The sequence below is a fragment of the Dasypus novemcinctus genome, chromosome 9 (genome assembly GCF_030445035.2).
Source record: "Dasypus novemcinctus isolate mDasNov1 chromosome 9, mDasNov1.1.hap2, whole genome shotgun sequence".
Taxonomy (NCBI): Eukaryota; Metazoa; Chordata; class Mammalia; order Cingulata; family Dasypodidae; genus Dasypus; species Dasypus novemcinctus.
In genome coordinates, this window is record NC_080681.1 from 119242610 (window position 1) to 119255107 (window position 12498).

At 53.2% G+C, this 12498-nt stretch overlaps 1 protein-coding gene and 1 long non-coding RNA gene across 3 annotated transcripts in view; one reads left to right on the plus strand and one right to left on the minus strand.

The window, feature by feature from the left end:
• The window catches only part of KAZN (kazrin, periplakin interacting protein), a 1179259-nt gene that overhangs the window by 189599 nt on the left and 977162 nt on the right, over positions 1 to 12498 (minus strand). The window lies entirely within an intron of this gene.
• Positions 42 to 5121, plus strand: LOC111766535 (uncharacterized). The gene is made up of 2 exons (XR_002798564.3): positions 42 to 157; positions 4881 to 5121. It is a non-coding gene; the product is annotated as an uncharacterized lncRNA (long non-coding RNA).

Genomic DNA, 12498 nt, shown 5'->3' on the forward strand with positions numbered 1-12498 from the left:
TTTGGCCCTGGCTCTGTGTGTACGCATGCGTGTGTGCGGTCTCCACACGCAGGACCGAGACTTCAGGCGGCGGTTGAAGCTTTCTGAAGGGTCCCTTTCAGCCTCTCTCCAGTCAGCTCCAGCGCCTCATGCTCCCTGCTCACAACTCCGCTCGCAGGTGAGCCTCTGGCAGTGGCGGCCGGGAGCTTTAGGAAGCCAGCTGCCTTGGGTGGGGAGGTATTTCTTCCTGGAGTTATGTTTCTGATTATGAGAGCATTCTGGGCCCAGGAGGTGTTGGAGTTCAGTCCTGCAACAGGAGATGCAGGGGCCAAGGCGTGACATACTATATTCTGCCCTGACTTCTTGCGCAAGTTCTACGGGAACAACTAACTCCAGGGTGGGTTTTCCTGGAGGCTACAAGATAAAGCCGGCTTCTGGAGGCTTGACAAGCTTGGAGGGCCCCGAGCCCGGCTTAACGCTCTGCCACTGTTGTCTTGAAATTCTTAATTACTTTTGAACAAGAGGTTCCGCATTTTCATTTCACATTGGACCCCGCAAATTATGCATCCAGTCTTGCTCCTAGAAGACCTTCCCGGTCTCCCTGTGGGCTGCTGGGAATGGATGCTGGAGACAGCTGGGCCTGGGATCCGGCTCACTCTGTCCTTCCCCAGGGCAGGCCCAGCCCGGCCCCTGCAGGGCAGCAGGGAGGGAGGGGCGGCTGTGGGCGGAGGCGGAGAGAGCCTTCCCCCGCCAGTGCTCCCGGCAACTCATGAAAAAGCGGAGGCCTAGCGGGAGCCAGGGAGAGAAGGGCAGTCCAGGGGGTGCCGGGGAGGCTGCTCTGGTTCTGAGCTCTGTGTCCCCCTGACCCTGACCTCAGGCTGACAAGATGCCACCAAAGAAAACACAAAGGAGGCTGGAGCCAGGAGTACGAGGGTCAGTGCGGCTGTCATTCCCAGGGGCGCCCCATTCCCTGGGGAACTTCTTTTAGATCATAGGCAAAAAGTATAAGATGCATTTGGCTTAAGGGGGAAAACCCCCCTCCAGTATCATTGCATTAGGAGGCCCCACTATATTGGGCATCTGCTTGAAATTGAATATTTGAGCCCACTGGGCATTATTTTCTGGGCTGTATTTTTGATAGTTGTAGAAGACATTTTGCCGAGATCGTCAGGCCAGTAATATACATTACTGTGTAATTTCCAGATGCCTTGAGCTAAGACAAGGTGGTATCTCTTCTTCATTTTTAATTTAAAATTTTTTTTTTTAATTTTTAAAGACAATTTAGATTACATAAGTGTTCCATAAAAAATGTAGAGGATTCCCATATGCCCCACCCTCTCCGCCTCCCATCCTTTCACTAGTGTGGTAAATTCGTTACAACTGATGAACGCATATTGAAGCATTACTATTAACAGTGGGCTATAGTTTACATTACAGTTTATGCTCTGCCCCACACAATTTTATAGGTTATGACAAAATGTATAATGGCCTGTATCCGTCATTGCAATGTCAGGCAGGACAGTTCCAATGATCTGAAAATGAAGGTGGCACCTCAATTCCTAAGAGGATGGACAGGTTTGTCTGCAACTCCTCACGAACTGCTGGCAGCACTTCCAGGAGAGCCTGGAGACACCAGCTGTGATGCCAGTTCCCTGCTAGCTTGCATGGGGCCCTGGAAAAGGGCATTTCTGTCTCTGTGTCTCAGCGTTCTCACCTGCAAAAGCCAAATGGTGGGCTGGCGTGGTGGGTGCGAGGAGGCCTTTTCCAGCTCTGACCCTCTACGGTTGTCAGTCTTTTTTATCCTCATGGTGGTTGTGTGGGTATATCTTGTGTGCATGTGGCTGGTAGTGATAGAAGATGTATTTGTTATCAAATGCTGTGTAACAAATCACCCCAAAGCTTAGAGACTTAAAGCCCAAGCATTCACTGTCTTACATTTCCGTGGGTCAGGAATCCAGGTGGGTGCAGCCCAGCGGGGTGCCTCTGGCTCAGGGTCTCTTGCAGGCTGCAGACTCCGTGCCTCTTTGTAACCTTCTCTGGGAAGTGACAACCCGTCGCCTTTGCCCAATTCCATTCATTAGAAGAGAGTCCCTAGGCCCCGCCCATGCTGGAGCAGGAGGGGAGCGGCTTACCTGAGGGTGTGAGCACAGGGCGGTGGGGACCCTGGGGGCCCTCTGCCCTCCCCAGCAGGCCCGGCACACAGTCTCTGGAGACAGCGACCAGCACTCAGTCCCTGGCTCTGACATGCCTAGCGTGGGCTCTCAGACAAACCATTCAGCCTGGAAGTCTCAGGTTCCTCATCTGCAAAATGGGGGTGCTCGTGGAAACCAGCTCTCAGGGCCCAGAGTGAGGTGTGAGTGAGCTCTGCACGTGCCTCGCACAGGGGAGACCCCCGAAAGATGGCTGGGGGGACGTTTCCAGAGGAGGTCCAAGTGACGTGCCCATTGCTCCTACTCCAGAAAAGTACTTCCTGTTACTCCGCTTTCTCCATGGACACCTGCGGTCTTCAGTCCACTCCCGGGGCCTCCACAGTAACTTCGAAGCCCTTTGGCAGGCCCCGGGCGCCTGTGTGGCTGCGCGGGGATGGCGCCGGTTCCCGCTCTTCCCTCGGCCATCCCAGTAGGAATGGGGCACAGGTGCAGCGGGGAGGATTAGAGGGGGATTCTCCTCCCAACCGACTCAGACCTTTGTGTTTGGGGGGTGGAGGCTTTTACCCAAGGTCTGACCTGCCATCTGTCCTGGCGGGGACTCCCTGGCTGGAGACTTTTGTGGACCTGTCACGGGCGCATGGGTCCCCTTTGACGATCTTCCCGGGGCCCCAGATGACCAGGCCAAGATCTTGACCCTCACCTGGGGCTTCCAAAGCGCCTGCCCTGGGGGCAGAAGCTTAGCCCCGGCCTCTGGCAGAGCGGGGCATTCAAACACGTTTCAGAGGGCAGCTGGCTGCCGTGCCCTGCCGGCAGGCCCCGTCGTGGGTCCCAATTTAGAGTCTTAACTGCAACAAAAGGACTAAAGCGTTCTCATCCAGGGACCACATCTCACCCATCTCCTCTAAGCCCCTCAGAGTTCACTTCAAGCAGGAAGTGTTCTGCAGGACATAAAAATGTGGCAGCTTATTCAGGAAAAAAAAACAATAATATCAAAAAAGTTATGACTATTACTAATAATAGAGGCAAACATTTATGTAACAGTTACAGTGTGCCAGGCACGGTTCTAACGACTTTACATACTGTCCCTGGTTCACTCCTCCCAAAAGCCAGGAGACAGCAGTATATCTCCGTTTTATAGCAGAGCAGACAGGTCAGATCACTGGCCCAGAGCCACCCACAGTGCATGCTGGAGGCGGGGCTCAGGCCCACGTCACCTGGCTGCAGGGTCCGTGCTGGCAACCGTGACACTGGCTGGCACTCACCTCGCCCCCGGGGACTGTGCTTTCTAGACCGTGCAGCCCTCAAAACTTCCTTATCCCCATGAGAAGCGGAGGTCCAGGGAGACAAAGGACTTATCCAAGAAATGGCTGGCAAATGCAGGCTTGGGAGTCGAACCCTCGGAAGTGAGGGGGTGTTCTGTGGAGAAGCGCCGCCCCGCGCCCCACCCGCGACGGAGTTAGGGAGAACGCCCGCCTGGGTCCCGGCTCCTAGAGACAGCCGGGCGGATGCGCCCTCTGCTGCCCCCGGCGGCCACCTGCGGTACTTCTCTTTCCCAGCTCGGGGCGCTCTTCGCGAGCTCCAGGGTTCCTGCGAATAGCCTGGCCACGTCGACCGCCGCAAGCTGCTTTTAGACCTTGCGGTTCCACTTCCTGTGTGTGATTCAAGAGACAGAGGAGACCGTGGACGAGCGAGTGCCCAAGATAAGAACCGCAGTTACTGCTTACTGAGCGCTTCTGCCTTAGTGCCAGGCACTCTGATGGGCAATTAAATGCTACTATTTGTGTTACTGTTTAATCTTCATTAATGCACGGGGATATAATCATCCTTGTTAAGGGTTACTAGTAATATTAGATAAAGCACTTTATACATATGAGCTCATTTAAATCCCCACAACAACTGTATAAAATAAATACCATTACTATCTTCACTTTTTCAATGAGGAAACCAAGGTGAGGCGAGTTTAAGGAAGCTGCACCCAGCTAGGAAGTGGTGGAGCTGGGGTTCAACCCAGGCAGTTCTGGCTCCAAAGCCTGCTCTCTTAACCATTACGTTTTATTGTTATTGCTATTACCATTCTGGTTTGGAAAGGTGAAAAGATTTGTCCACACAGCTGGTATATTTAGACCCAGTGTTTTGATCAAGTCTGTCTCCATTCACTCATTCATTCATCGACTCAAATCCTGACTGCACCTGTGCCAGGCACCATCTAGACCCTGAAGTGCCAGCCTGTGACACCAAGTGGGTGTAGGGCAGGCCCCCAGGAAATACTGACCATTTCTGCAAAGGAGAAACTCTTCCCAGCACTCCTCAGCCCCTCCCTGCTGGCCTGTGCCCAACTCGAACCAGGAAAGTCCTGGATTCCTAGCTCACCTCTCTCCCGCCGTCACCATCCCCACTGCTATTTCCTGCAGAGCGACTCTTGCAGAGATAGGGAAAATAAAATAGATTAAATTCGGTAGAGGCTGTTCTGAGGCACAGAGTTCTACATGTTTCTTTCTGCCACTGCCCTTTACTTACTAGCTGTGTTGACTCTCGGCAAGTCAGGCCAACTTGCAGGGCCTCAGTTTCCCCACCTGTAAAATGGAGACAAGAATGCTTGCTTATCTCCTTCGACTGTTCTGTGAGAAGTAAAGGAGAACATAAATGAGAATGCCTTGGTAGCTCCCAGAGAGCCCTAAAGCCAGGTTTGGGGGCCTGTTTAGTAATGGAAGCATTTGTTCACTCATTTGTTCATTTCATTGCACCACTCAGCGTTGGCACCTGCCGTGAGTCCACTCCTGTTCAGTTGCTGTTGGGAGAGGTAACAGCACCCAACATACAGAAAGCACCGTCCCACGGGATGTTATGAGAAGAAAGGAGAACCGACAGGGAATTGGAGGAAGAGAGAAAGAGTTCCAGAGGGAGCCACAGACTACGACCTTGACTCTAACTCTCCACTCTATTGATGCCTCTGCCTCCTACCTCCCCCAAAGAAATAAAGTGACCCCAAAGAGCAAGCTAGCAAACTTCTTTAGGATTCCAGCGGGGTGCGTGCTGAGGCTCAGAGAGGCTGGCCTGACCTGGCCCTTTAAGGCTTAAAGTGCCCATCTCCCCTTGAGGTAATGGCTACAAGCAAGCTGGAACAATGGAGTAACAACCCTGTGCGGTCTTGCTTGGGCCTTTTGAAGATCTCTGAGCTACCTGCAAATAGTCATTAGGCATCCCAAGACCCAAGTGGGCTAGATGTTCAAAGACACAAACGAATTTTTTCCTTTTGGTGGATGAGAAAAATGGAAGTCCAGAGAGTTTCAGACATTTGTCCAGGGGCACACAGCAAATCAGGGGCCCAGGCCCACTGGCTTTGGTAAACCCTAGGGTACTGGCTCTCATAAAGTGTGGTCCCTGCACCAGCAGTATCAGCCTCCTTCTCCTCTCACCACAGCCGGCACTTTCGCAAAAATGCAGATTCTCAAATCCCACCCCAGATGTCCTGAATCAGAAACTCAGGGGTGGGACCCTGCAGTCTGTGCTTTAGCAGCCCTCCAGGGGACCTGCCCTGCCCAGAGAAAGGGCTGCTAGTTCTTCAAGCTCTTTAGTGGAGAGGAAGGCGGCCCCTCCCCCACCCCTGATGGCTCTCTGCACCCAGAGTCCAAACTTGGGGGCCCCTCCTTGTCAGAAGACCCCCTGCCCTGGCTTGGGAAGCCTGTCCAGGCCCGCCCGTGGCTGCTTGACGGGCCCTGCCCGCCTCCGAGAACTCGTGGGTCAAGCAGAGCGGCTGCCAGCGTCTCCAGCCCCGAAGGCAGAAGGCGCACCGCCCCCCTCTTCACCAGCGTGCAGGCCGGCTACGGGGTCCGGTGGCTGCGGGGGCCCCAGCAAGGTCAGTCTTTGTCCCGGCCACCCTGGCATGGACCAAGTCCCTGGAGGAAGGCAACCGTTCCACGCTCTGGGCTTTAGGAAGTAACCGCAGGTCCCTGCCTCTGCCACCGCCCCTCGTCCCAGGGGGACTAATTAGGATGCATTTTAAATTCTTCTTTTCTCAGAATTGTCCTTAAATATCTTTGGAACTGGTTTCGGGAGGCAGATTTGTTGAACAGATATGTAGGAGGGACTGGCATCTTCCCCCTGAAGTTTCTCATTAAAACAAACAAGCAAAACTGTGTTTTGCTAAATGTGAAAGAAGCTGCGTTCTTTTGGTTTTTTAAAGACGTGACCTTTGAAAGTGGAATGCTTCTTCCAGATCAGGGGCCCAGCGGAGGGACGCGCAGGGACTCCTGGGACGGAGGGCAGCTGGGGCCGAGCGGCTGGGTGGGTGCAATCCCGGCCCCTCTGGAAATTCAGGGCAGGGCTGGGATCTGAAAGCTGGCGCAGGCCGCCGGGGCACGCACACTCCATCCTAGCTCAGGGCTTCCTGTCCCGGTTGCCCTGGGCAAGCCTAAACCTTTTCCTTGTGCCTAAGGAAAGGAAAATAAAATAATTTATTTTATTTCCTTATAACCTAACAATATAATATATGCCTGAGTTTATAATGACGGTCTCATTTACTGCAGGCCTGTAGTGCGATGGGCGCTTTAGGGCATCATTGCATTGTGCTTCTTCACACGCCCTGGGAGAGGCGGGTAGAGTTTATTATTCTCATTTTAAAGCACAGTCAACAGAGGATAAGAAAGGGGTGCAGAGGCTGCAAACTGATTTGGGCAAAGCTGGCTCCGGGATGTATTTTCTTTTCCTAGCGCTCTATTAGGAAACAGTTTAAAAACTTGTTGCTAACATTTTAAAATCAGGAGAATGTAATCTCCCAAATTCAGATATTTAGCTTTTTGCTTGAAAAGTCAGAAGTTCTGGTAAGATTGAACCCCAACTCCGCCCCGTGTGGTAGAGTGCGGCCTCCCCTCTCCCCCAGGCCCTGTCGGCCCCCCGCTCCCTACCGCCTCCCCCCTGCCCGCCTGACTTCTGTGTGTGACCTGCCTGGCTGTCCCACTTGGAGTTCGTGGCCCTTAGAGGTTTGTGAGAGCAAAGCCAGTGCTTGTCCTGGGCCCTTCTGTCTGTCTGTCCCCTCCATCTCCCCAGAGCCCGCTCCTGGCAGATTGCACTGGACAGCGAGTCAGGAGCTGTGGGTGATGGCTGCTTGCTGGGTGACTTTGGGCGGACCCTTTCCCCTTCCTGGGCCTCAGTGCTCCCATCTGCATGATTAGGAGCTGGGATGAAGTGATCCCCCAGACACCCGCCACTCCTCTCAGCCTGACCCCGGCTGCTCTATGAAACCGGGCTAGGGATTCCAAGCCGGCCAAGGGCAGGCCTGCCTGCCTTCCACGTGGTCCTGCAGCATGAACATCCCTGGCGGGGGGCTGCCTCATGAGGCCAGAGCCTCGCCATCAGGGCCAGCAGGGGTCAGGGGTCTGACCCGTCTCAGTGACGGGGGTGGGTGGGACCACCCTTGGACCAGCACCAACATCCTGACTGCACAGAGAAAAGAGCCCACCAGGGAGGACTCAGACTCGCGCTGAAATGCAAGATGCCTGCACTGGGAGGTAGAGCCAGGTGTCCTGCCCAGGTCAGTCTGGTGACAAGAATGCCCACTGGGCACCGGAAAAGCCACTGGGGCTCTGGGCTGCAAAGTGGAAATGCTCATTCAAGTCCCAGGAGCATATACAGAGCATGCTTTCAACCTTCCTCCTCCTTCTTCATCCTACACACGTTCAACAGAGGAGGAAACGGAAGTCCAAAGAGGAGAAGGGATTGCCTAAGGTCACCCAGCAAACCAACACCAGAGTTGGGTGGCAGCTTGGACTTCTCAACTGCTTTCCTGGGGTACTTCCCATGTGCCATCCTTCTCTCTCCCGAGGGAATTTAGAGCCCTCTGGCTTCTTGGAATTGGGCCTCAGAAGGGGCCTGGAGTGTCCATGTGGACCATCTGGGGAAGTGTGCGGGTCATATCTCCCAGCACAGGGCCTGCTCATGGAGCCCAAGACATAGACCACTGCAGAAAGGATGGGGGCTCAGGCACAGGGTTGGCGTGAGCTGCCTGCAGCTTCCAAGAGGAGCCTCAGGCTATAGGAAAGTTTGCAAAACTGGCAGCCTGCAGCCTACATTTGGCTCATAGACATATTTTGTTTTTCCCACAATGTTTATTAAAAATTCACATCAGTTGCCAACATTTAAGAATTGGGAGGTTTCATAGAAAAGACAGGATTTCTGGCTTGAAAAATCTCAAGACCTGGCAAGAGTTGGACCACAGTTTGCCCAGCAACGACTGGCAGGAGCTGGGTTTGCAGCCTTTCATTCACCGGGCCCGGCTGTCTTCCCTTGTTTACATGACTCCCGGCCTCTGGGATGGGGAGTTCGAATCTTAGTCTGCAGCCTTCTTGTGTCATCCTGGTTGTCCAGGGGGGACTCCAGTTACCAATGATTCTCAACTGGGGGCGATTTTGTCCCCCAGTGGGCAATGTCTGGAGGCGTTATTGGTTGTCACAACTGGGAGCAGAGGATTTCCTATGGCATCTGGTGGGTGGAGCCCAGGGTGCTGCTACAGGGCACAGAGTTACCCAGCCCCGATTGCTCCTCCTGCTAAGGTTCCGGAATCCTGGACTGGATCAAGAGGTGCCAAGAGCCGGAGCCAGGAGCAAGATCCCTCCAAAAGGGGGAGGCTAAGAGGCCCCAGGGCACCCATGCCAGGGAAGGCCCCAGCTGCCCTGCAGACCAAGTCCTTTGCCCTAGCTGCAAGGGCCTGGAGCACTCGCTTGACGGCAGAGAAAGCAGCGACCATGACTGTCACCTGTGATTCCAGGGCAAAGTCACTAATGAATGTTAGAAGGGGGCAGAGCAACCAATCAGGAGATCCACAGGCACAGACATCCCGGAGCCGTCCTGAGAGCCGGGGGCTCATTGGCTGGCATGTGGCAGGGACCAGCATGCATTTATTGAGCATCTACTGCATAAAAAGCAGTGAGCTAGGCAAGACGAGAGAATGCGATGATGTTGTAAACCGTGACCCTGGCCCTCTAGGAGCTGGGGAAGTGGCCAGCTGAGACAGGGAGTGGCACGGGGAGGGAGAGGAGGCGGCTGTCTGGTCAGGTGCTCGCGGAGTCACCAGTGCACGGCCCCCGCTTTGAGAGGTGCAGTTAGGCTGGGCAGATGTGGGGACACAGGTCCTCCAGGTGAGGAAACAGGCCTGGGCAAGGGTGTGGTGGCAGGAACCCTCAGAGGCACGTACTAGAGGTGAGACCGGCGGCCATTGGGTGGGAAGCAGAGGGGTGTGATGCTGGAGGAGTGTCATTCAGAGCTGGGACTCCAGAGGGAGCCCTTAGGGGAGCCACTGAGGAGCTCAGAGCCTCAGTTTCCCCATCTGCTCCGCAGGGATAGTAAGAGTAATAAAAAACAATTCCATATCTGCTAGGGCCCCAAGCTATGTGTGATGCACTTAATCCTCACTGCAACCCTGTGAAGTACATGCTATTATCATCTCCATGTTAGAGAAGAGGGAGGAGAACCTTCCAGATACACGTAGGTTAATTAACTTTGACTTTGCAAAAGATAACGCTGGAAAGTGATGGTGGTGGGATTTGAACCCGGGCAGTCTAGCCCAGTACATATGCTCTTAACTGTTCAGCTACTCTGCCTCCCTGGCACCTAGCTCATCTGGTTGTTGTTGGAATAAACTAAAGAATGCAGGCAAAGTGCCCATTAAAAGCTGGCCTAGAATTAGCGCTCAGGTGCTCTGACATCTCCTATGGAGCCCAGGCCCAGGCTGACGTGGCCAAGTCCAGTTCACGACGCTGAAGACAGCAGGGCACCCGGGAGTTTCTGCTGTGGGCGCACCTCCTCTGGGGAGAGACGGGGGCAGAGGGGGGCGCCTTTCTACTCTGGTGAGAACCATCTGCACCATAGATCCATCTCCCACTTGCATCTCTTGAGCCCCTCACCCAGCAACCCCCTCACCCCATGCCTCCAACACCTCCATTTCCATGATTCGGCTCACCCTGTTCCCCTGCCTGGAAGGTTCTGCTTTCCTTTCTAATCAATCTCTTCCAGCTCTTCCAACCCAGCTCAGAGGCCACTTCCTTCGGAAAGCAGTTTAGGACACGCCAGGTAAATTAGCCACTCCCTCTGCTCTGTATCCTGGCAGTTTTCCAAGTTCAATTGGCCCTCTTGGGGCATTAGGGGATCATCTCGTGGGGCTTCTCTGCCTTCAAGATCTCCTGGCGAACCGGTTAAGATGCAGATTCTGACTCTGGAGGTCTGGGAGGGGACTGGGAGCCCGCGTTTCTCACGAGCTCCCAGGGATGCCGGTGCTGCAGGTCCAGGACTACCCTGAGTAGCAAGGTCTCCGGGCGCTGGATGGGAGAACTTTCCCTCCTGCACAAGCTCTTCTCCAGGGCACTTGCAAAGCCCAGCACTAGGTGGGGGAGGATGCTGGGGGGGGGATTGTCCAGTTGAATACCTGAGTTTGACCCACATCTTCTCTGCTTCAGTAACTCCCAGATGCTCCAGGAGCAGGGGGCATATCCGGTGGCACTCCTAACCGGGAGCTGCCGGGGATTACGATGCTTCCTTTCATTGCCACCACCTCTCAGTGATACGCATCTAGGGTGGCCAACTTGTCCTCTAGAAAAATAGATCACTAGAAAGATGGGGGGACGGGAAACAGTGCTTTTTAATCTTAAAAATTGGGAGTGGATGTGGCTCAAGTGGTTGAGCTCCCGCCTCCTCCCCGCTTCAGTTCCCAGTGCCTCCTAAAGAAGACAGACAAACAACGAGCGGACAAGCAGACATCGAGCAAACAGAGGAGGAAGCCATCTCGGGGATGGGGGGAGTTGGGGGAGAAATTCCTTGCATGTTTTAACGGATCATTTGTGTTTAAACAAAATCCAGTTTTTATGTTTTTGATGTTGAAGATAAGCATGCCCTTAAAACTTTTTTAAAAAATTGTTTTATTTTATGGGACAGAAAGCAAAACAACTTGATTCTACAATTAACTCTGCACTCCTACTCACCACAAGGCTAATTTCCCAAGGTCTCCAGCCACACTGTTATGGGGTGAACTGTGTCATCCAAAAGCATGTTCAAGGCCTAACCCCTGGGCTCATGGAAAGTGGATCTCTGAAGATGCGATTGGTTAGGATGAGGTCAGACTGGATTAGGGTGAGCCCTAATCCAATATGACTGGTGTTCTTATGAGATAAGGGAAATTTGGGCACAGGGACGGTAGGAGTTTGATATGGTTATGAATTCCAAAAATAGATATTGGATTATGTTTATAATCTGGTCTGTACCTGGACGTGATTAAGTTACGATTAGGGCTTTGATTGGGCCATGTCATTAGGGCGTGGAGTCCCCACCCCTTGGTAGGTGGGGACTTGAGATAAAAGGCACGGCAAGGACAGAGTTGAGGGTTTTCTGATGTTGGAGTGTTGATGTTGGAGTTTGATGCTGAAGCCTTAAGCTGGAGTCCCAGGAAGTAAGCTCACAGAGGAAACAGAAGAAAGCCCTAAAAAGGCTCTTTCTGAGCCCAGGAAGAAGCAAGCCCTGAAAGAAAGGAACCCTGAACAAAGAGTGAAGCAAGTCCCTGGAAGAAAGGAATCCAGGAAGCCTGAACCCTCGCAGACATCAGCAGCCATCTTGCTCCAACACATGAAAATGGACTTTGGTGAGGGAAGTAACTTATGCTTTATGGCCTGGTATCTGTAGGCTCCTACCCCAAATAAATACCCTTTAAAAAACCAACCAATTTCTGGTATTTTGTGTCAGTACCCCTTTGGCTGGCTAATACAGGGACAGATAGACACGACAGGGGAGAAGGCCATGGATGACAGGGGTGGAGATTGGCGTGCTGCATCTACGAGCAAGGAATGTCACAGATCTCCAGCAAACCACCGGAAGCTGGAGGAGGCAAGGAAGGCTTCTCCCCTAAGCTTTTCAGAGGGAGCATGGCTCTGGTGACACCTTGACTTCCAGCCCCCAGAGCTGTGAGACAGAGTTCTGTTTAAGCCAGTTGGTTTGCGGCACTTTTCAATGGCAGCCCTAAGAAAATAAGACACACGCCATGGCTTGCTTCTGAGGCTAACTTTCCCTCGTTACCCAGCATGCTCCTGGGCAGTGCATACCTGCCCACCACTGCCAAGTCAAGGAATGAAACAAGTTTTAACATTCACTTAAGCGAGGTGATTAGGAAGATCACCTGGGCTCAGGGCAGAGCAAGAGAACCTTCCCTCTAGCACATTTGGCAATCGTCTCCACTTTTAAGGTATCTGCTGTTCACATCTGCATTCCACTGGGCAGTTCATGGCAAACTGAATCCATGCGATGCCTTATTTTTATTAAACATTTGCATGAAGTGTTTGGCTCGTTCTTATTACAAATATTTGGCTAAGAGGTCCTTCGGGGACGTGCCAGA